The following is a 23,847-nucleotide window of genomic DNA, read 5'->3' as shown; positions in this document are numbered from 1 at the left end:
ATGCTCAGTCTTTTTCTGGATGGAATCATGTTGGTCTGGAGGTCTAACAACACTACTAGCATTGTGGGTTTTGCAGAAAAACTGAATTTTTAAATGAGCTAGGTGACAGTGCACACATTAATTCTAGGGCCTTGCTTCTAACTTCAGAAGTTCTAGGCAGTTTTTTTAAAGCTGCAGCTGGGTAAAATCTTTGCTTTGGGTGACCACATCTGAAGCCTTAGTAGCCCAAGGTTTTGGTGCGGCTGCCACTACTGTGCCTGCTACAGGTGAACTTGGTAGAACCTGTAGCTTTCAGGGTTTCTTGTTTTATTAGACTTCTTCAGTTTTTATGTGTTCTTTTCCTGTGACATAAATTATTCACGATTTAGGTGTTGTTTAATGAAGTTTGGAATTTAGGAGAAAGTTCCACCCTGAGTTCATGTCCAGATGCTGTGGAGCCCCCATACTCAGTTTCCTTGTACACATTGCTGAGGGCAGGTTTACAGAGCCCTGACCAAACCCTCCAGCCAAGTGGGTTTGCAGAACTCAGCAATTTGGGCTGTTAGGAAGGTGAAGTGGTGCATGTTGTAGAACACCACTTGTGAGGTGGGACAGCTCACTCAAGTCACACACTGTCATTTTGTAGCAAAGCCCGAGACTGATCACACTCAGTGGAATAAACAGTGATTAAAAATAGCCTCATGTCAGCTCAAGTCTGCTTTGCCACACAGACTTTGCCAAGTATTTATGAACAAAAGTTCCATTCTTGGGCGTTTTTGGTTTCAGAATTACATCTACTGATGACCTGAAACATGATAGGCATCTTGAGGTGCATGTCTTTAAATCTTGACCATAATGTTAAAATTTGGGGTTCACAAAAACCTAAAGAAAATTAGAGGTGTCGTCACCTAGTGTTAGAATCTTTCTTTAAGGGAAAAAAAAAGCTGTACAATTTTTGCATTGGTCAGAAGAAAATTAATTTTACAAGACTGCAATTATTACATTAAGTGGCTTATTTGGTTTCTTAAAAGTAAACGCTGTCAGTCTTGGATAAGGTGTTCCTACTAGTATAGCAAAGCAAGATGGTTAGTCTTATTTTACAACATGCGCGGATTCTCCTGTATGCCACCTTTGGTTTTCCCTTAACTGAGGGCATTTAGGAGGACAGGATTGAAACGTCTGCTCTTGTACGAGGGTTCCTGTGTGCTTTCAGACCCTGCTGGGGCTCCTCTGTGAGGCCACCGCTGTTCTTCCCCAGACATGGAACATTGGCTCCTAGAGAGGCTCCTTTGCAAGGCTCACAGCGACTGGCACACCAGCAGGCATTTCAGGGCTCGGTATCACACCCAGGACAGTGTTGTTACCTGATGCACATGTACTAGGGCAGAGTCTATTGGCACAGTATGATTTAATACAGGGAACAACCAAGCAGTAAGTGATTAATGACATTGTAGGCTGCCACTCCAGCCCATCTTCTTTGCATCTCAAAAGAAGCTGTTTGAGCTGGCCTGCCAACACTCCCTGGAACCAGCTGCCCGCCCAGAGTAGCCTTTAGGGTGTTCTTTTGCTATCTGGGAGGATTGATTACAGCAATAAAGTGATTTCATTGAAAGCTGTGGCTAAGGTTAGCTTTTTAAATTAGTAATTTACAACTGACTTTTGACACCTTATTTTATCAGTGGCTTCATTAATTTCTGATCCCCTTGATTTGTGTCACTCAGGCACTGTAAGGTGAGAGACTTAAAACAAACTCTTTAATGGAGAAAAGAAGGAAGCAACAATTAAATGTCATAAAATCACCGATGTAGCTTGAAACATTGTTTTAAACCTGATCCCATGTGTTTGGGGTGAAACTATGTAACTCAGAACTTTTTCATTTGAAACATTTTGAACTGATTATACACTCAGTCTTTATTATTAAAGCTGAGTATTCCTAGATAGAGTTCACTTGCTTTTGATAAATGCCTCCAGACGGGCCGTGTCAGATCTATTGTGTGTGATAAGTCTGGGATTGCCCCTCTGGAGATGGAGCAGCTGACATGGGGTGCTGGGAAGAGCACCTTGAAGGTCCTCAAGGACCCCCGTCCTTTTTAAATATATAATTTTAGTTGTCAATGGACTTTTATTTTATTTATTTATATGTGGTGCTGAGAATTGAACCCAGTGCTCACACATGCTAGACAAGTGCTCTGCCACTGAGCCACAACCCCAGCCCCCTCAGCCCCTTTGGGCAACTACTTGGGGCTCAGACTATGTTTATTCCAGCTAGAGCCAAGTTTCAGACATCCTGGGCTGGTGTATCCTACTACCAAAGGAATTTTCAGAAAGTGCATCTGCTGTAGAGATTCTGCTTTTAACACAGGTCCTCGCAGCAAACTGCTGGGTCATATGTTTGACAAACACCCTTTGTTAGGAAGCGCTGGCTGTGGTGTTTTAAGTCATCCCTGTCTCTGTATTGACAGGCACTTGCTGAGCTTTCCTTGTGTATGGTGTGTTCTTTAGGCGGCAGGCACTAGAGTCCACTACAGCACAGTTCCTGTCGCCGGAGGTCAGTGGCCTATTGGGGGAGATGGAGGAGTTCCCACGAATCCCAACCCCACGGGGTGCTGCAGGGAAGCCGGGGCTGTTTCTCTGCACAGCATCTCTGTATCAGAGCCCGGTTCCAGACTTCCTTTCCGTGCCAGTTGAGTAGAGGACCCTGCAGGGCATGGAGCGTATGTCCTTGAGGACTGCAGAGTTGGGAGCACGTTGGTGGGAGGGATTGAAGAGAGAAGATGGGTCGTGTGTCCTTGAGTTAGTGCAGGCCCCAGACAGGTAAGGTGAGCTAGACCTTGCAGGATCAGTGCCAGCTTACCGGGTAGAGAGGACTCTCCAGCAGCAAGGGGGCTGGCACTTCTGTAGTTGACTCCTAAGCTCTCGGTCCAGTTCTCATATCTATGACTAATGCCAACACTACGCATACAAAAGGACGTCACTGTTTGTACACTCTTTTTTAAGAAAAACATTTGTATTTTTGGCCTAAGGTTTTGTTTTCTGGTAGGAATTCTGTAGGCCCTCCCTCCCACCCACCCACTCAGTCTGGGATTCTAACCGAGGGCCTTGCGCTGTTACTTTTTTCTGCAATGATTTGGAATAATGATGTTAATTTAAAACGATGTTAGTATAAAATTAGAAAAAACAAAAGGGGTATGGGAGGAGTTTATTAGTTGAAGGCCGTTCCATCATTGGGGTAGGCAGAGAGAGTTCCGCTGTGGTGATTTTGCCAGGTGGTTAAAAACAGAAATGGTATTAAGGTCAACAGATTAGTGAAAAGAGGGGAGATTATTGTTTTTTTATTGTTTTGAGAGACGAGCCATCTGCCCAGGCACTGTCGCTGGGCTGCTGATCTTTGTGGGTGATGGCTCCTCACTCTGCCGGCTGCAGCAAGCACTCGCCTTGATCATCTCTGTCTTCAACAGAAGCCTGTCTTGAGACTTGACTGTAGATGCTCCTAGCATTAAAAACAAAAAACACTGGTGCACATCTGCTCACTTGACTGGTTTTAGTTCAAGGATGGGTCTTGGCCCTCTGTCTTCTTGTAATCTCTTCTTGTTTTCATTTTCCCAGCTGTTTTCCAGCCATGACATTGCTAACAGACCTAAATGCACAGCACACAGGTCACTTCCTTGGCCCAGGAGGCAAGGGCACCCTGGGCACCTGGGGAAGCCTCGTGAAAGGACCCTCTTGGGTTCTCCTTTTCTAACAGGTGAAGGTAATTTTAGTGGAGGGGAAACAGGGTCCTTCCCAACTCTGTGCTTAGCTGGGAATGGTGAAGAAGTGTTGAATCTGTTTCTGGCGTGACGCTGGGTGCAGGATCTTACGTGATGTAGCATGCTCCTCCCTGGTCAGCATGTGAGAAGGCTCCCTCTGTTCCATGGACTGATTGCTGGTGGGCTCAGTGAGCTGCAAGTGCCCTTGAGTGGATGTCCATTTGTTTGTGATGATTGTCAAAGGCGACCTGTGTTTGCTCTTGCCCTCTGTGCCTGTCATCGCAAGGGCTTCTTTGAGTGGGTCTGCTGACTGCCAGACACTTGAGAATTGACTCTGAACAATGCCACCAGCCTTTCTGGTACAGCCCTGCTCTCTAGCTCTGAGAGTAGTCACCCAGATGCACTTCTGTGGACAACCGTGCCAGAGGTTTATTCATCTAGTTTTGCCTTTGTATTCCAAAAAAAAAAAAGGTAGCTTGCTCTCTCCTACGCCCCTGTCTTTCCTCCTTAGGAATGGATGGTTGCTCACCATGCTCTTGGCCCCAGGCACTGCTGGCTTTTCTGTCCGGGTGCCATGCAGCTCATCCATAACTCCAAGAGGCTCCAGAATCCAGTTCTTCTGGTTCCCAAACCAAGACTCCAACCTTCTGAGAGAGCTTGCTCTCTCTGGAATTCAGGAGTCGAGGCCAGTCCTGCTTTCCCACCCTGGTTTGTGGAAGCCTGGAAGCCACATTCATCTCCGGCTCTAGGACTTGTTATTTGGGGAGGTGGAGAAGTCCGCGCAGTATTTAAGCAGCAGACATAAAGACATGGTAGTCAGCACAGATCAGTGGAACCAGAGGGAGGGAGATTTGCCTCGGAACCCGGAGCCACTTCAGAAATATAGCATCCCACCTTGGACCAGGCCATCCACAGAGGCCCTGCCTGCCACAGGGGGCTCCACGCACAGGCTCCACGCCAGGTGCATGGGGAGGGTCTCCAGGTCAGTTGTCTGGGGTCACAGTTGATGGTCCCAGAATTCTCCCAGATGCCGATGCCGTTTGCCCCTGGCCCCTCTGAGGTAGAGGCTTGCTCGAAGGAAGGAGGGAGGGAGGGAGGAAGGAAGGGAGGGAGGGAGGAAGGAGGGAAGGAGGGAGGGAAGGAAGGAAGGAGTTTCTCCTGCTTGCCCTTTTCCCACCCTCCTCCCCTGCCTTTGGCTGCTGTGTGGTGCTCCTGGCTTATCTGAGAGTCTTGCCTGCCGGCAAGGAGGCACTCCACGGGACGCCTGCCCTGTCCTCCTTGCTGGCTCCCCTGCAGCTACTCCTGCCTCAGTGCTTCGGGCCTTCTAGGTGCAGCTTTGGCCCCCAGGCCCCTCAGGTCCTACGCCGTTTGTCCTCTGCACCCAGGTGGTGGGCGATGGCTGCATGCCTCTTCCCCATTCTCCCTCAGCATTGCCCTCTGGCTGCTTGCTCTGGTGCCTGGACTCACAGCCAGCCTGGGCCTTGAGGGGAGCTGTGCAGGCAGGAAGGAAGCTTGGGTCCTCTCTTATGGAGGGCAATTTAGATCACCCTGGGGAGGGCCAGCATGGGGTCGAGGAGTGGTTGTGTGGTCTTGGCTTCTAGGCTCTGGGTAGCAAGGCAATGCTGGCAAGCCCCATGCCACTCGGAGCAGCCCTCTAAGGTCCAGGGTTTGGTGGGTCTTGGCTGCTGCACCCAGGAGGTGTCATGAAGGCAAACAAGTGGAGGTGACAGCGCGTCCCAAACTGTAGGCCAGCAGGGCGGCTGTGCCTATGATATGTTTTGCCAGGGTCTTAAAGGCAGGAACTCCTGAGACGAGGGCACAGTTGATTTCTGGTTACCTGGAGTGTACCCTTGCCCAGGTGGAGTTCCTGCGTCCTATAACTCCAGGTGTAAGCTCACCTTCTCTTTCGTTTCCACTGCTTTCCGGGTATTTCTCATGACCTTCAGTTTAACCACTTCTTTTAAAACTATTGACCGTTTTCCCTTAAGATTATAAGCAGGGAGAACAGAGCCTCTTCCCCGCCCCTTGGCTTAGTTCCCCCTTAACTGGAGGAGAACTGGTGCTGTAACTCTGCAGCAGAAGGATCCCTTCACTCCTGGTACAAGCCAAGAGTGTGTTGGTTGCAGAAAGCTGGTCTGAGAGCTGCATCTTCACTTGCTTTCCCTGGCCTGCTGTGTTCTCCTCTTGTGGGAACAGACAGACGGACAGACAGATGGATGGATAGCAAGCAGAGACTAGTTTCCCTTCAGATCTTATTTAATATGCATTACATGTAATATGTACACATTACATGTATCTGTGAAGTGCGGAGATGATAAAATAAGTATTTTTTTAACACTTAATTTCTGTTAAAATTTTTGGAAATGTGTGGGTGACCTCTGAGGTCGGTGGAGAGCTCAGAGTTGGCAGGCGCATGTGCTCAGGCCTTAGAGCCCACCTGGCTGCTGCTTCCAGAAGATGGCCTTTCTTCGAGGCATCTTTCTTCAAGCCCTCTCTGCCTGGATGTACTCTTGGCTGGATAGAAAGAATCATGGCCCAGACACCTCTTCCTCATGTTCATGATGCTGGGAGGGAGCCCGGGCCTGGTGCCTGCTAGGCCACCGCGTCACACTGAGCTGCACCCCAGCCCCGCCTGTCAGTTCCTAAATGTAACCAGGGCACTGGCTTCTCCGAGGCTCCCTCCCCGGCGGCGACTCCCGCACTGGAGGAACCATCTGTTTTGCAGCAGCTTGCCGCACGCTCATTCCTGGGCTCCGAGCAGTGCCTTAGAAATGAGGGCAGCGTGCTGGTTTCCTGGGGCACGAGGCAGTGCGCACATCTTCTCTGAAGTGTGCAGAAGAAGCTGCTGCCTTTCCTCTGAAAGCAGCTGCCCTTTGCCGATGGCTTCTGCTGGCTCCTCCGAACCCGATGGCTTGTGGGTCACTTCTTCATGGCGGAGGCATTTAGAGCTGAAGCATTGGGACTGCTGTGGTTTAGATGTGAGGTCATGAGGCAATTCAAGATGGTTGAGAGGCGAAACGATCAGGTTATGGGAGCCTTAACCCAACCAGTGCGTTGACACCCTGCCCTCTGTCCCGATGCTCTGCCTCACCTCAGGCTCACAGCAGTGAACCCCCCGTCTGTGGACTGAGACCTCTGGAACCATAAGCCCCAAATAAAGTTTTCTCCCCCGTGACAGGGACCTTCTAACGGTCATGTAGAGAGCATCCTAGGATGCCGGGAGCCTTTGGATGGAGTCTTGCACTGTCTCATGGAGAAGCAGCTCGGTGCGTTTTCTGTTTCCTTCTGGTTTGTGGTGGCCTTCAGAAGGGCCTGCAGTGCTCTCCTGTACCTGACCAGGGAGAAGGCAGCTGTGGGGAGTGCCTCACTGCCTCCCCTTTAAACAAGGTGTTTGAATCTAGGCAGCTGAAGGCCATGAGCGTCTTATTTTCATTTGGAAAAAAAAGAACCATCAAGCCCTGTTGTGAGCACCATTTGATCTTTCATCGTAAATATTATTTAGCTCAGATCTATTTTTAGACATTTGTAAGGATGGATGATCTGGTTTAACAGAAGCTTCCAAGTGGTAGCTGACATGGGCAGAGCCCCCTGCCGGGCCAGGTGCCAGACAGGGGAAGGAGGAGGCGTGTCCAAGGTGAGCAGAAGGTCAGATGGGCGTTCTGGTCCACCCTCTGGCTGAGTGAAGTGGTGGGATCTGTGCAGTTCATCTTCATGGCTCAGGAAGGCACAGCTTGTATATTGCAAATTCTTTGCTTCTCAGTGTCGGATTCCAAGACCCCCTGTCATCATAGCACGGGGACATCGTCCTCTTGCAGCTCAGCCCAGTCATGGGCATGAACTGGATCACAACCTCCGTCCTAAGATGCTTCAGTTCTCCCCCCACCGTGTCTCCATGCTCTGCCCTCTCAATCCTGTTTAATCTGTGGCTTTATGACATGTGAGCTTGCTCCTTGGACATGCAGGTTTAAGATCAATGGGAGGAGGCCTCAGTTTCCTCATGTGTCCACTGAAGAAGGGACAAGTCCTGGCTCGAGAAGTGAACATCATACTGAGCAGAACCTGCGTGTTTGCCATCAAATGAATTCACCTTCTTAAGGCAGTTAATTTTCCACACTGCCGGAGACTTTTGTGGCATTTCCTTTTCTTTAAAGACTTAAGCCGGAGATCCATGACCTTTGGGAGGGAATTCAGTGCTCGGGTTGCCAGGTGGGTTGCCAGGTACGCCGCTTTAGCCTTTGCCTTAGTGTTGGCAGTCTCCGCCCCGTGCAGGCCTTCGAAACCTGACTTTTCATTTATCAGGGACACCTGTGAGGGTGACCTTCCAATTTGTGTATATGAGGCCTATGGGCCCCTGAAAAGGTCAGCGTCAACAGCAGTTTAAAAACCTGCCTTAGGTGAGTTTCCAAGCAGACTTATTAGATCCGTCTTGGTTTAATTTGATAAAGCATGGAGATAAAGTGTCACATGATAGGAGATGGCTTTTTTCAGGACCCGTGTCTGTGGGACCTGCTGGCTCTGTGTTTGGTCGGTTTCCACAGTAAACAGGGATGCTGGCTGCATTCAGATCAGACTGAGCTTTACTCGCTGGACACGGCAGAGGTCATTCTGAGCTGCTCCCTGGTGCCCGGCTGATGTAAGCCGCTGGGCGTCTGTCATGAGAGGAGCTCTCCCCGGGGGCCTTTGTTGTGTCTGTTGGAAGGATGCTTCCTGCGCTTTTCATGGTGATCTCTGCTCTGACCTTGGTAATTGGGTCAAGCCTTCCATTGTCTGCTCCTTTTGCTCTGTCGTCTGGCACAGGTGCTCCATGTGCGTCCTGTGTATGTACCAGAGTGTGAAGGAACTTTTCTGTTCCCCCCACTTGCCTTTCACATTGCCAGTCCTTCTGCTTCCAACACACTTCTGGAACTTTCTGCCTCTCCCTGCATCCTTAGGATGCTTTGCAGATGCAGGCTGCTTTCAAAAAGTACTGGATCCCAGCGCATCAAACTGTAGGCCCTGATGGAATCCTTGGTCCATGGTGTTAGTTTGTGGAGACTTCACTGTGACCAGTAGGACAAAGGAATAGAACCCACTGTCCATGTCCTTCAGCACAGAGGAGAGAGCTTTGGAGTCCTTGAATGACAGGAGAGTGGAGGGAGCAATGGCAGTGTCAGGCTGGGCCCCTTGCCCACCCCTGTCCAGCACTCTTGCCACCAGACGAGCTGTTGGAGGACTTGAACCCCTGTGCCTGTTCTCAGACTGGTTTGTTGCTGCATCACAATGATACCAGCTGCCATATCTGTTGCAGTGGCCGGGCTGGGCCCCCTTTACAGGTATCACTGTGCTGGTCCTACCAGCAGCCGGGGACGGCTGTCCCATAGATCCGTACGATTAATGGGTCATCTGTAGAGACACTTGTGTGGAGGCACATAGAGATTTATTTCCACACACAGCTTAAGAATTGAGCCCAGGCTGCTCGTAGGCTGGCCACACGCTGCCTCAGTAGGTGGCCCCACCTGGGGCGTGCCTCCTCCCTGGGCACCTGTAGACCTGGGAGCTAGAGCAGAGCAGTGGGAAGATGAGTGTGCTACAGGCACACGCCCTGCACCGCCGTCACCCTGGCCGAGCTCACAGCCCTTCCTGGGCCCTTAGAACTCCCAGCACAGTATCGAGCACCTTGGCTAATGAGCAGGAATTAGCAGACTGGCGAGTTTTCCAAAGCATTGGAGAGCATAGCATTTTCAGACTGAAAAAAGAGGCAAGCAGGATAGCTGTGGTATGGAGAAGAAGCCCGAGGGAGGCAGGCAGCTCTTCAGGCTGAATTCTGTTCTGGGGCAGAGCCCCAACGGCACTGGACACTGCATTTGGAACAATAGACTTAGCTTTTAGTTATGACCAAAGGTAGTGTGGTTGGGCCTTAGCCTCTTGGAGAGGTGGGTGGACAACTTAAACACATGGGCCCCAGCAGTCGTATCCAGGTTAATTTTCAAGGTAGGCGGGGTCTCTAGCAGAGCCACAGTGAGGGAGCTGTGCTTGGGGGTACTGGGTGCTGCTGGGTGCTGAGTGCTCTGGGTGAAGCTCACCCAGGATTTGCCAGCTTCCCAGCAACGGGTGGACTCATGCTTGCTTGGGGTGGGCACGTTGGCTTTGATGTTTCTTTGCTTTTTCACTATCTTTGGGTGTAGTCATCAGGTTTCTTATTTGTGATTTGTTTTTTTTCTTGGTCAGTTCATAGTATTGGTTTTGAAAAGTCAAAATTTATTTTTGGAGTTCTAAATCCAGCCATATAAACACTCCCGGTCTGGCCTGAGGGTTTGGCAGACTCTGGGCTGCTATTTTAGATAGGCTGAAAGCCTTCTAGCAAGTTGCTCTCCACTGCTCTTCTTAGGCTGTGAGCTGGGTCGCAGAGTGCTCGGAGCGGGGTGCAGGAGCACGAAGCGTCCCCAGGAACTTTCCTACCCCACCCCTGTTCTGTACTTGCATCCTGGGCAGGACCCAGGGGAGACTTCTGGCCAGGTGCTTCCGGGGCCTTGGCCTCTCTCTACAGGAGTCACTTTCTGGGTGCTGGGCCTTTCTCCTGTGGGCACCTATAGTTAGGGTAGTGCTTAACGGGACTGTCACATCCAGGGAAAGGCCAGCCCTCTCTCTGGTTGACCAGGGTGGGGTGGCCGCCAGTGTGTGCTTTCAGAGGTGGGTGTTGTTGCACATTAGTGTGTGCACAGCAAGGGCGACACACCTGCAGCTGCTGAAGACCTCACAAGAGATATTCATTGAAGATGTGTCCCCATCCGCCACCCCAGCCTCCGAGGAGGAGCAGTGCTGGCCTCCGTTCCCCTCCCTCTCCTCCCGCCTCTCCACAGGTGTTCTGGGCCTTGATGAACAGATGACCATGGTCTCACGTGCAATGAACACAGCAGAGTCATGTGTGACCAAGGGCTGGACAGTGGATGCTGAAGGAAGACTAAGTGTGTCGCTTGTTGTCCTGGGTTCCTCCCAGGGCAGGAGAGGTCCTTGTGCTCTCGTGTCCTTCTTCCTCTGTCCTGAATGAGGCCTTTATCCTGTTGGCTTCTCCACCCCATGCACCCCCGTCCCCCTGGGAAGAAACGCTGTATAAATGCAAGGCAGAGCCCAGGGTCCCGGTGGGCACAGACCTGAGGCGTATTGTGGAGCTCCTCAGGGCAGCAAGCCCCGCACGGCAGCTGTGTTCCAGTTGCTGGTTACCTGGTGGGACTGCCAGGGGAGGGGCGGCCCAAAATCGTAAAGCTCCTAACAGGACTTTAGCCTGCAAAGAGAATGAGCTCAGGGCCCGCGTGTGCGTGTGGAGTTTCCCTTTGAATATCCACCCAAGAGGCTCTTTGTTTTACGTATGCAAGGCCCAAACTGAGGGAGTTCCCTGGCAGACACGCAGAGCAGGGGCCCTCCTGTCCCCATCTGCCCAGGTCCTCGTGTGCAGCGCACCCCACCACCCTGGCGTGCTCCTCTGACCTGCCCCCATATCAGAACACACCCTCCTCCCTCCGCCCTGTGGGCGCCTGGCCTCTGCCATGGTGGCCCTTCCGCGGTCCCCTGGGTGCCCCTCCTCCCTGTGTCTGCACCCTTCCGCTCTCCTCCTTCTGTCCCTCCGAGACCCAGATCTACGCTACAGCTTCTCTGTCTTGGAGAGCAGGGGCTCCTTCCACACCAGGCAGCGCGTACGACTCTCCCGCCTGGCAGAGCCACCAGGCTCCCCGCTGCCCTTTTAATAAAGCCAGACTCTGCTCCAGTCCAGGCCCCCATGTCACCCTGCCTGCCCCACAGCTGCCCTCCCGGCCGTCCTTTCCTTCTCACCTCAGCACCCAGCCCTCTGCCTCCCGCTCCTTCCCTAGGCTGCCCCCACCCCAGGCCCAGCTCCTAGCTGTCAGCAGCTCAGAGGGGCCTCCAGTGGCCTCTGCCACTCACCCTCCTGCACTGACCTGGTTTCCTGCACAGCGCGTCACAGCCTGGGGTCACCAGGCTCTGGACCAGCACTGCTCAAAGCTGCAGTGGGTCTTGTGCAGGTTTGTGTTGCTCGGAGGTGTGTCTCTAGTGTGGGGTATGGTGCCTGGCTCCAGAAACAGCCAGGGAATGAAGAGGCCAGTGAGCTGATGGCCCCTGCTGTGGGCCAGGGTGACCATGGAGCAGGCGCGTGGAGTGTCAGGTTCACATGCTACTGGGTTGGGCTTTGGTTGGGCCCCTGGTCCAGGAGGCTTCCTGGTGGGGCTCTGGGGCGCTCTGCAGCGGTCACCCTCAGGGCGGGCTGCCGTGGGATCAGCTCCATAGGAAGCAGCTGGGGAAGGAGGGCAGCCAGCGGGATGCCTCCTGAGGACTGTCTGGAGCCCCCACCCGTGGGTTAGGTCCCAGCAGGGTACCCCAGCGTCAGGCCACTGGAGGAGTGGGGAGGGACTCGGGAGCTAGGGTGGCTCAGAGTTCTCAGTTGAGGTGGGGGGCAGGGCCTTTACCTGTTGACCTCTTCTGCCCGTCAGGGGTCTTGTTCCCGGGCGCCACCAAGCTCTGGCCAAGGGTGGTCTCAGGGAGGGGTCTCAGGCTGGAGTGGAACAGCAGCACCCCTCAGACAGGCTCTGGGGCTTCAGCCCCCTAGGACAGGACAGGCTGATGCCCACCGTGATCTCCCGACGGTGTTGACAGAGTGTTGGCAGTGGCAGTGCTTCCCGTTGAGTAGGACGTGTGGACATTAAGGAGGAGTTAACCGTGAATGGACCTAATAGATCTTGTTCACACAGGAAGTCACGTTTTCTGCAGGTGCGCTTGATTCCTCTGGTTTCAGTGCCGCTCCCGTGGGTGGCCCTTAGTCACTAAGGGTCTTTCCAGCTGAAAACGTGGCAGCTTCCGTGTCTAGTAGTTCTAAAGCCTGTCATGGATGGTGTATAAGAAGCGGCAGAAATCTCCGCCTGATTCTGGAAACGGCAGGATCAACTGTCCATCTGTCCTAAGTTCAGAGAAGAGGGTGAGGCCCGAGAGGACCAGGAAGGGAGCTCCTCTTGGGCAGCTGGTGCTTCCCGAGACCACTTGCCCCTCAGTCTTGCTCAGGCCCCTCCCTGAGGCCTAGGGGACACACCTGCTGCCACATCGATTGTGCGTAGACATGGGGTGCTCCTGTCCCCCGGGAAGTTAGGTCTGAGAGAAGGGAGACACATCTCGCCTTGGGGACAATACAGAGGTGGCCAGGAGTGCGGCCCAGCTTTCTGGTTTCCACTCTGGCCTGCGTGGCCGGAGCAGGGAGGCCATGCTGTGGCTGGGCCTGCATTTCTGAGGCAGTGTGGACCCGGGCTTGATGGGCATGGGGTGCCATGGTGGGTGGGAGATGTGGGGCACCTCCTGGTCGCTGGGGAACATATGTTTTGAAGAAATTCATGTCTACTGTTCTGTGCTAGAGACCTTGTGATTTATCAAGGAGGTGAGACTCTTCGGCTTCATAGTGTGAGAAACTAGGAGAGAATTAGAGGGGACCTTTCCGCGTCCGCCGCGAGGCCGCCTCTGCAGGCCCAGTGCTGGCAGCCACCTCGCCGCCTTCCCGCTCGAGGCACAGGGAAGCCGTCTGCCTGTGAGGCCCTGGCTGCGCTTTCTTATCGTGAAACCGAGAGGTCCTCACTCGCAGGTCAAGAATCCAAACAGGGAGGAAGGTGGTGGAGAGAGAAGGCCCAGCATCCCGGCCGCTGTGACAGATTGTCCCCTGCTCCCGACTCCCTTTCTTGCTCTTCGCTGCCGAGTTCATGAATCAGCACTTGCCCAACAGGAGACTGCGGATTCCACGTGGCCTGCGACCCAGTTTTGGTGCTCAGTGTTTTACACTTCGTTTAGCACAGAATCCCTTCTGCGAAAGCTGTGCTTTCTTCAGGGCGTAGTATTTTTGGGGGGCCAGGTCTGCACCCGGGCGTGTGACTGTTACAGCAGAGCTGACAAGGGACTCGGGCAGGTGCAGCCAGGGTGTCCTGCGGGGGGAGGGAGGCAAGAGGCAGCTCATAAGGGCACAGGTTGGCACAGAGAACTCAGGGGTGTGTGTGAGTATGTGTGTCTGTGTGTGTGTGTGTGTGTGTGTGTGTGTGTGCATGCGTGCAGGCCTACTCCAGCACTGAGCTCAGTAATCAGTGAGCTGAGCAGTGTGACTGCTCTTCCCAAGGGGCCAGGTGAGGCGTGTACTAAGGGGAACCCCCGCAGGGGCTGTGTGGCCTTGTCGGGGCGGATGGCAGTGGGGTTTGTGGTCGGGGCTGGTCCTTCTGTGGTGGACCTCGAGTTTGATGCCTGTCATGGCTGGGATCTGGAATGTCCCCCTAAGTCATAGAGCTTGTGTGTTGAAGGCTTGGTGACAGCGCAGCCAGCCCAGGGTGGGAAGTGATTGGGTTAATTCCGGTGATGGGTTAGTGATTTGAGTGGACTCTGGGAGCGGGTGGAAACCGTCTGCCCTGAAGCATGTTTGGAGGAAGTAGGTCACTGGGATTGTGCCCTCGGGACGTACCTGGTCCCTGGCCCTTTCCTCTCTGATTCCCTTTGCCACACCCCTCTGCCTGATGCCCTGCTCACCTCAGGCCCAATCCAGCGGAGCCAGCTACCCAGGGACTGAAACCTGGAGCCAAAAAATAAACCTCCTCCTCGGAGGTCTCCTGTCAGGCTTGTGGTCACAGTGACACAAGGTGGACTAGCAGTTCCCCAGCGCACGCCACTGGCCAGTGTGCACTGGGAGCGGTGGAAGGCCAGCAGTCCCTTTATGGGCAGGGTGGCGGGGGTGTGGGTGGGCATGGGCACTGCCCTCGTAGGAGCCTACACCGCGGTTTTGGTTTTGAAGTTTCAGTCCGTTTCTGTGACACTTGTCAGTTACTGGGTCCCAAGAGTCATACAGAGAGCCTAGAGTGCCCTGGGGACATTTGAGCAGGAGGGTGGGGGCAGAGTCTGCTCTGAGCTGCCTGCTTCAGGGGATCTTGGCCCGAGGCCACACACAGGCCCACGGGGAGAGGTGCAGGGCGCTTGGCAGCTGGTCAGCGGAGGCTTCCACCCGGGAGGATCTGCCTGCTGGCTTTTCTACTTGATGGGCAGGGTCGGTGTTGATCACGTGACACAGCCTCAGCCTGTTATCGGCCCCCACCCCAAGCCACTGGCCCTCCCCTGGGCCTGGACTACAGACTTACCAGTAGGGAAAGGGTCACTCCTGCTGGCCCTCAGTGAGCCCTTCCCCACCCTGGGAAGAGGAGCATCCTGACTTTGACTTTGTTTTGCTGTGATTTGGGTAGCTTTAGCCTGAGGCTTGTGGAGAGCATGTGAAGGACCCAGGTTCCCTGCAGTCTCCCTTTGACAGTGCTGGCCTGTAAACCGGGCAAAGCTGTGACTGTCCTGCCGTGTGTAGTGGCCGGGCATGCCCGTGCATTCCCCAAGCCCCGGGAGGTGTCAGTCGGCCACTGTCACCAGTCTTGTATTCACCCCCTGCAGGGGCTGCTGGCCTCTGCCTCCTGGCGTCCCAGGTGAAGTGATGCTTCTGTGTGTGCGATGGACAGCAGTGGTCACTGGGCCTGCTGCCCTCTGCCTCCCTCCCCACATCCCTGCCAGGTTCTTAGCCTCTGTCTGGGCTAAAACTCGGGGCCATGGGGGATGGGTTAATTCCAGTTGCTCTTTGTGTAGTAATCTTCTGGACTGATTTTCATCTATTATCAAGCCGTCCCTTATTATTAAGCATTAATTGCACCGAGAATTAAAAAAATATCATTGACTGTGTTTACGATTCTTTATGGGATGAAAACTGACAGACCCAAATATGTCCAGCACACACTGACAGAAACTCAGCCTGTGAATCGTAAGTGCCTTTTCTTTTTTCCCCCTGTGTGTGTTTTAACAAGTGAACATGGTCTTGTATGTTTCACCATTGACCTATCTGGGATGGAGAGACAGGCTCCTGCATCCCCCCAGCATCCGAGATGCATGTAGAGATCCCCTCCCCTCCTTCCCCAGCAGTGCTGGGGTCACACCCAGAGCAAACACTGCCACTGAGCTGCAGCCCAGCCCTGATTGGTTGGACCTGCCTTCGACATGCTCCATTCAAACTTCCGCAAACTTCTGTCCACACTTGTGTACGGTCTAGGATTGAACCCAGGGGTGCTCCACCACTGAGCGGTACCCCAAGTCTTTTTATTATTTTCCTAATCTTGAGACAGGGTCTCACTGGATTGCTGAGGCTGGCCTCTATCTTGTGATCCTACTTCCTCAGCCTCCCCAGTCCCTGACTCTCCACTGTTCCATCTCAGGATTTAACCTGCTGACTTGGTTTTCTTTTGGCAATTTCTGACTTGCGGCCTTTCATCAGAGGTCCTGGTTTGAACGTTATAGTTTTAGGGACTCTGCAGTTTCACTTGAACACGTTTTAAAAAAATCCTTAAAGTCTGTTTAAAATTATAATTCCTCCAGGTTTCAGGACTCTGGCCTTGCTGTAAGGTGACAGTATTTCTCTGCTTGTTAGAGGTGGCTGTTCCCAGCTGTGGCCACTGGCTCTCCAGTGGTGGGCTCTGTCCAAAGGCTGGACAGTGCATGCTCCTGGAGTGTAGGCTGAGTGGCAGCCCTGCGTGTTACAACCTTGTGATGTGTTTCCTGCAAGCTCCTGGAGGTGGGGGAAGGGGAGGGAGACCTGTCCCTTGTGGCTGGCCTGTGGTGCTGCGGGGGGGACACTGGTGGCCTGGATCACTGTGGGTATCAGACCAGCAGGACAGGGGCAGGGCAGGTGAGGGGGAAGAAGCAAAGTGCTGTGGTGAGGGAACAGGGACCAGGATTCCACCTGGATATCTGCCCTCCCCATTCCTCCGCGTTCTCCTGCTTGCCAGGGCGTGGGAACAGAGGACAAGCTCAGTGGCACTGTCGGGGCCTGGAGTCCAGGGGACCTCCAGCAGACTCCAGTAGTGCCTTCTTCTCTTTAAAACCCCTGGAGCATGTCCTGGCCCAGAGTTACTCTTCAGAGCTACGAAATGCCCTCCACAAAGCCATCGCCAAAGGGTCACCACCATTCACAGAGGCAAATGGGAAAGCAGTTCCCTGCATGGTGCTTTACCCACATGGCGCGGTGGGTACACACCGCAGCCTTTCCACAACTTGGCCAGAGGTGGCTTGGTGGGGACACACAGCATCGTGCAGTGGTGGTCTGCCCTCCACACGTCAAGCTTTGGGAATCAAGGCTGGAGGGGAGACTGCGGGCAGGGAGGCAGCAGGAAGGTGTGCGTGGCCTGCAGTGCCCCGAGAGCAGCAGCAGCAGCGGTTCCAGAGGCCTGCCCCAGCCGTCCTGGGCACCCCACGTTGGCCACAGCTCCACGGCTCATCCGCACCCATAACATGCTGTGCTCTTATCGGAGTCGGGGCCGCGTCACCTGCCTGTGGGGCCACCCTGCCTGTGGACCTGCCTGTGCTGGGAAGATGCTCGCAGAACCCCTTCATGCCCAGGGTTGTAACAGTGGAGTGGATGTTGGATCGGAAGGAGGGTGTCGGCTCCAGGTCCGTCAGGGGATCATTTCTGAGAAGAATATTCCGGAGCAGCCTTGGAGAACCACGTCATTCTGAAGGAAGTGCAGAGGGAAGACATCCCAGCTGCACCCGGGAGTCCGTGGTCCCTGCCCCCTGCTCCCCTCGGGCTGAGGCCTCTGTTCTCACTTTTGGGGAAACGGGAAGTCTCCCTCCTTCCCATCCGTGTCCTCGTGTCCTCTCATCTCCTGCTTTCCTTCTGCCCAGACTCAAGTCCCCGGGCCATTCTTGACACTAGAGGCCATTTTCCTGGAGCCAGGGGTATGGTGAAGAAAACCCCGGGAGGAACCAGGTGTTCTGTAAGAAGTTGACTTCTGCAGGTCCCCAGAGCCCCCTGGCTGGCGGCATTTTGCCTCGGAGCCTCCCCAGGGAGAGAAACACTGGCCTGTGGAGAAGGATCCCGAGTCACGTCAGTGCTCGGGGAAGGATGCTTGGGATCGCAGCAGGGGGTGGCTGCCTCGGCAGGGGTGGGCACAGTGGCATCTTGGTGGCCTGGCGTTTGTCACCCTGTACTGAGAAGGCCTTATGATGTGGGGATAGAAAACTGTTTCATTTGTGAGCCTGCAGGGTCCCTGAAAAGCCACGGGGTTTCCAGGGAAGTCTAAAGCGCATCTGGTACCCCAGGGGTTTACACATGACCCAGTTTATCACAGATGTTCAAGGATTTTCAAATCAGAAATTAAACGTCACCCCTGACACTGCCGGCGAGTGTCTGTGGAGTTTCCGGTCAGGCGTCACCCGTGTTCTGTGTTGACCAGCGCTGCATGTGACCTTCCCACTGCACTGAGTGGGCCCTTTACCCTTCACGCTTGTCCACTTCCTTCCTGGTGTGGCCGTGTTGTGGCCAGGCACCCGTGTCTCCTACTGCCCTGGTTCCTGGGGATGTGCTTGCTTTCTGCATTGTTTAGTTTTCTATTTGGGGACTTTATGAGTGCTTTAAAGTAAAAATAAATGTTCCTTCACTTCCCGGTTGCTAAAAAGAATAGTTTTTTTTTTTTTCCTTAAATCCTTGTGAAACTCAGCATTTTCAAAGAAGAGTCACAGTCCCCAAGATAATGTGCTTTAGAAAAAAATTCACCTGCAATTTCAGGTTTCTTCTTTTACATTGTGTGTAATTTCATGAGTTTTTACTGGAACTTGTATTTGTGGTCACTGGAGCCAGACAAGACGGGGTGGGGGTGACAGGGTACAAGAAGACATGAAGTTGTCCTGACTGTGGCTCACGCTGTGCTCGGGTTCTTACTCCAGGAGGAAGCGAGCCAGTTCTTCTGGGGAGTGAGTCCCCTGGCCCAGCAGGGGCGGGTGGGATGTAGCAGAGACAGGGCTCCAGCCCCCGGGCTCATGAAGGATGCTGGTCAGCCATTAACCAGAGTTTCCAAGCCCTGAGGAGTGACCCAGAGGACTAAAGGCCTAATTAGAGATGGCTGTTCCTCCCCAGGCCCTGGCGGTGGGCAGGTGAGCACCAGGCGGGGCTGGTCTGCCCAGTTGCAGCCCTTGGAAAGGCCCCGTCTCTACCCAGTCCTCTCATCTGCTCGCTGGTCCTGCGGGGTTCTGCTAGGGCAGGCTCCCTCCGGGCTCCCTGGAGGATGACTTCGGGATGCTGTGGATTTTCTGAGTGTGTTGGTGGTCACACCCCGTGGACGGCCCTCCTCGTCTGCTTACGTGCTGTAGGTTGAACCATGTGGAATTGCCGTTGTTTAGCCTCTTGTGACCCACAGAGCGGCAGTTTGGCGTGGTTTGATGGAGAGAATCGGGCCTGGGCTGAGGACCAGCTCCAGCGGTGCCTCTCGGCCAGCCTCTCCTCTGAGGGAGGGAGTCACTGAAGGGCGGTTTCCGCAGCTGCAGGGCGATTGCTGCGTCAGGGTTGTCACGTGGTGCCTGTCAGGCCCACCTGTGAGGCCCCCCCACAACAGGGAGCTCCAGCAGTGCACACCCCCGTGTCTCCGTCAGCCGGGGCACTTGGGAAGCAGGCATCAGGAGCCTCGCTGTCAGTGACGCTCCCCGTGGATAGGTGGGCCCTTTCTGGGGGCCGCCGCCTCTCCTAGAAACCTCATGGCATTCACAGGAGAGAACCATTCCCATCTATCACAAGGGAGCTGGGCCTCAGAAAGACCAGCAAGGTCACCCAAGGTCACCAACAAGCCTGGGCCTCCTGGTCCCTGCTCCCTCACTGATTCTCCTCTGCCCACTACTGGTGTCTCTGCCACAGTGACCAGGGCAGCCAAGAGAAGCAGGGCTCTCCTGGTGGTCAGAGTTCAAGACCCAGGATGGTTAGCTCCCATCTCGGGGTGCCACCTCCAGGTCTGCCTGTGCTCTCTTAGGTTCCCTGAGAAATCCTGATGTCCTGGTCTGTGTTTGTGAGGTCCACAGGGTCATAATGAGTGAGCCTCGGAGGCCGGTGGGGCTTGTTGAAATGCAGATTCCAGGGCCCTGATTGCTGAATCTCACAGATGTCTCCTGTGGGTGGCTTTGCAAGGTGTCCAGACGAGCCCAGGGCAGGTGAAGAGGGGGCACTGAGAACCTGGCCCTGCTGGGGGCCCTTCCCCAGGCGACTGTGCCATCTGGGGCAGTGGGGTGGCCCTGAGAACTACTGTGGGGCCTGGCGACCCTGGCAAAGTGGCTCTCAGGAAATGATCCTCAGAACCACCATGTTCAGCCACAGAACAGGGGACGCTGCTGTTTCTGTGCGTCTCGCCCAGCATGCCATGTACAGAGGCAGTTCCTTCTGAGGTGCTCACAGGCTTTGGTTTCTCGTTGCTTAATTACTTTGTCCATAAACCAGACAGATTGTGATAGAAATATCACATTTTCGCCTGAGTTGCCGAGAGACTTTCCTGCACTGTGCTCCTTAGGATTTCTAAGGACGCCCTTCCACACCTGTCTGGAGCATTGATGTCCTTGGGACAGGTTGGGGCAGGACCAAGGGAGGTAGAGCTCGTCCCTTATTATTGTAACGCCAGCCTTCCTGCCACACATGCACTGGTAACAGGGTCCCTGATGAATTGGCTCAACTGAAATTCATTATCCCAGTGGATTCCTGTTTGTCTCTGTATCATTCTCACTTGGGACTTGGAGTGAGTGAGAAGGAAGACAGGCTGCAGCACTGATGCTTCGCTAAGTTTCACAGAGTGCTGGCTGCCAACAGGCTTGGAGGACAGTGGGTGGCGTGGACGCTTAGCTCAGCGTAGGACGCTTGCCTGGCACATGTGAGGACCTGGGTTTCATCTCCAGCACAGAAAAGGAAAAACAAACAAAACTTTTAAGACTAATGAAAGTTTGTTGTAAAAAAAATACAAGTTAGGAAAAAAAACCTACTCAAGACCCGGGAGTCCCTCCACCCGATGTTTGAATTCTGTGTTTCCTGCTGTTGGTGCGTGGTGGCAGGCGGGGGTCTTTGTTAAGGAGCCTTTCTGGTGGCTGAGCACTTGTCGCTGGGCTTTCTTAAGCATGGAACAGGCACTGTACTGCGAGGGGTTCTGTGGCCAGGACAGTCCGACAGGGCCTTGGTGGGCTTTCCTTTGACATCAGATATCTTGGTCACCAGATCAGGTGGAGCATCTCCCTCTAATGGAGAACATTTCCCCCAGCATTTGGCCACTGGGACATCCCTAGGTGTCCCCACCCCCTGTCCTCGGGCTGGGTCCCCGTGGGCTCAGTGCACCCGTCACCTCTTTGTTTTCTCTGACTGCCGTCAAGCTTCTGACCCAAAGAGACAAGGAGGTCAGGACTTCACTCCTGATAAGGGTGGCGTATTATTTCGTGTTCTGTAATCTTAGAGTTGTTCAAGAGCTTGTGTTTGAATTTAAATGACGAAGCGTAACTGGAAGGCTGGGGATGGAGTTCAGTGGTAGTCACTGGCCTGGTGTACGTGAGGCCGTGGGTTCCATCTCCAGCACTGAAACCCCAAAGTGCATTGGAAGTCGTGCCACGCTGATGGAAGGACCAAGTACCTGGTCCTAAACTGCTCAGGAAAGCCCGTGCACCTTGAGGTGCAGCTCTGGGCTTCCCTGTGAGTCAAAGGGCTCAAAGCAGGCAGTCAGAGGTCATCTGCTGTGCCTTACGATGGAATCTAGTCCAGTGGTACTTAGACCAGAGTCTGGGGGCCACTTTCTTCATATTCCATGCCATTGACGGGGCATGGAATGGCCTCTTTTGAAAACCAGGGCTGCTTCTGTCACTTTGGGGCCTGGCTGACCGGGGACACATATGTGTGCAGACAGTGCATGCGCACGCACACACACACGCCCAGGTGTGTTCCTAAAGCACGTTTTGTGCAGCTGCACCTTGGGCCTCAGAGTGAAGTAGGGTAGCCGGCCTCGTCCTCCACGTGATGGAGTCTCCGGGCCGGGCCATGCTTCCTTTGTCCTGGGACCCCCAATCCCTGTGGTGACCGGAAGTGTCCCCACAGGAGCAGGCAGAGAAAGCATCTGGTATGTAGGGCTTTCCCCAGGTCTTTGGTTGCTTCTCCTTGAGCCTCACACCAGCATCCCACTCTGAATGGGCCGAGACGGAGGCCAGGCAAGTTCTTGAAATAAGGGCATTTTAATGGAAGTTGAGGGCTTTGGCGGGGAACATTAAGTCAAGCATTTATTTTATTAATCTAGTTGCCACAAAGAAAACATACTCTATTCAAGTGAGGGTAAATTTGCAACTAAAAGCTTGCCACACCATGTTCCAATATTTATATAATCATATGTCTTTGTTTAATGGCGCCCCGCTTCATTTATAATGCATATTTAATATTTGTTGTGATAAATTTAATCTGGTGGTACATGCTTAAAAATCAGCAGTGCATTAATGAAGTGAGCTCGTTTAATTCACCCTTTATCCTCTTTGTTCTACTATTAAGATTCATTTTTAAAATTGTATTTCAGGTTTTTTTTTGGTTTGTTTTGTAAGAGGGATTGAACCCAGAGGTGCTCTACCACTGAACTATGTCCCCAACCCTTTTGAAAACTTAGAGTCAGGTCTTGCTAAGTTGCCCAGGTTGGCCTCAAACTTGAGATCCTCCTGCCTCAGTCTCCTGAGTAGCCGGAATTGCCGGCCACTTGGCCTAGCTGTGACTTAACGTTTATGTGAAATGGCGTAAAAATCTGAATCAGAATCCCAAAGGTCACGATGAATGTCGTCTCCTTACTCTTGTTCCCCAGCCACCAGTTCCCTCGCCTAAGTCGGCAACTGTTTGTGATTTTACCAGTGTCTTCTCAGGCGTGTGTGTTGTGCGCACACACGCCGCACACTATAACGCTGACTAGACTGTGTGGGTCTTGCTCTCGCCACCTAGTGGAGCCTGGAGATTGTGGGGCTGACTCTCTGCCCCCACCACCTGCTGGACTCAGCTGTCTTGTTTTCTTAATTAGTATTCCATCTCAGGAATACATCCAGGTTCACTTGACCATTGTTGAGGTTTTTAACAGCAGAGTCACAGGGGGACTTTCTGAGCAGCTGGACACTTGGTACATGCATTCGGAGAGTCCTTGTCATTACCTTCTGTCTCCCTGCCCGTCATCTGAGGCCGCCTTCTCGTTTCCCTGAGAGCAGTTGGTGACCAATGTTTAGTTACCATCCCCTGAGTTCAGGCCTGCGCTGTCATGGTCCTCACTTCATGGTTCCCAGCTGATCCCTGGGCGTGCTCCGGTGGTGTGCGGCCACCATGGAGTGGGTGTTGAAGAGCACAGTTGAACTGCTCCCCCCCCACCGTCAGCCCCCACCCTGTCTACTTCCATGGGGGAAGTGTGGACTGGACATCTTGAAGGCAGTGCTGGGACAAGTCCACCTCCCAGGCATCCCATCTCTCCAGCTTCCTTACAGACCTCTGCCCACCCACCACCTGCTGGACTCTGTGCCCCACAGCCCGTGCCTCTGCTGTTGAGCTCATCCCTGCCAGCTCAGTGACCTTGAGAGTCACTAGATGCCCCTGGCAGCCTATTGTCATCTCCATCGGCTCCTCCCACAAGCAGGGCCTCCCTTTGATGGGCGTCCTAGCCCTCAGCTCTGGGGGACAGTGGCAGTGGTGTGGGTGCCCTCCCACATCCCGTAGACCATGGGTGCTGGCCTGCCTGGCCAAGCCGGCCTTGCCTTTCTCCATCCTTCTCCTAAGGGGACTGCGGGCCAGGCCTGCAGGGTACCACCACCCCTTCTGAGCACATCTGGTTGAAAGGGATGGCTTTTCTTGCCCTTGAGGCGTTTTGTGGAGGGCTTGAGAACTTTTGGACAGTGCAGGGTGAGCAGATTCCAACATTAGGGAAAAGTTTGGAGAGGGCATCCCACTGAAAGAGATGGCCTGCATCCACTGCTGCCTCCCCGGCTCTGAGTGGCCAAGGGAGCCGCCACATGGGTGCGACTGTGGGATCCTGCTTACCAGGGGTCATGGCCAGTGGAGGATCATCTGTACTGGGCAGGCCAGGGGACCCCCCAGTGGGGTCATCTCTACTGGGCAGGTCAGGAGAGCTACCCGAGTGAGCTTCCTGGGTGGGGAGCAAGCACCACTTCAAAGAGCCCCCCAGGTCCAGGTCCCCTCCTCTCCCTGGCCAAGACCTGAGTGCCGCCTGTCTGCAGCATCTAGGTTTCCACGCTCGCCGTCCTCGAAGCTTTTTGGGTGGGATCTCAGAAAAGC

General features: G+C 53.8%; 1 protein-coding gene across 7 annotated transcripts in view; it reads left to right on the top strand.

Moving 5' to 3' along the window:
- Positions 1–23,847, top strand: part of Agap1 (ArfGAP with GTPase domain, ankyrin repeat and PH domain 1) — a 483,685-nt gene that overhangs the window by 133,857 nt on the left and 325,981 nt on the right. The gene's annotated exons all lie outside the window — the stretch shown is intronic.

The sequence above is a fragment of the Marmota flaviventris genome, chromosome 11 (assembly GCF_047511675.1).
Source record: "Marmota flaviventris isolate mMarFla1 chromosome 11, mMarFla1.hap1, whole genome shotgun sequence".
Lineage (NCBI taxonomy): Eukaryota > Metazoa > Chordata > Mammalia > Rodentia > Sciuridae > Marmota > Marmota flaviventris.
The sequence above is the reverse complement of the archived record's forward strand: the minus strand, read 5'-3'. Positions and strand labels throughout refer to the sequence as shown.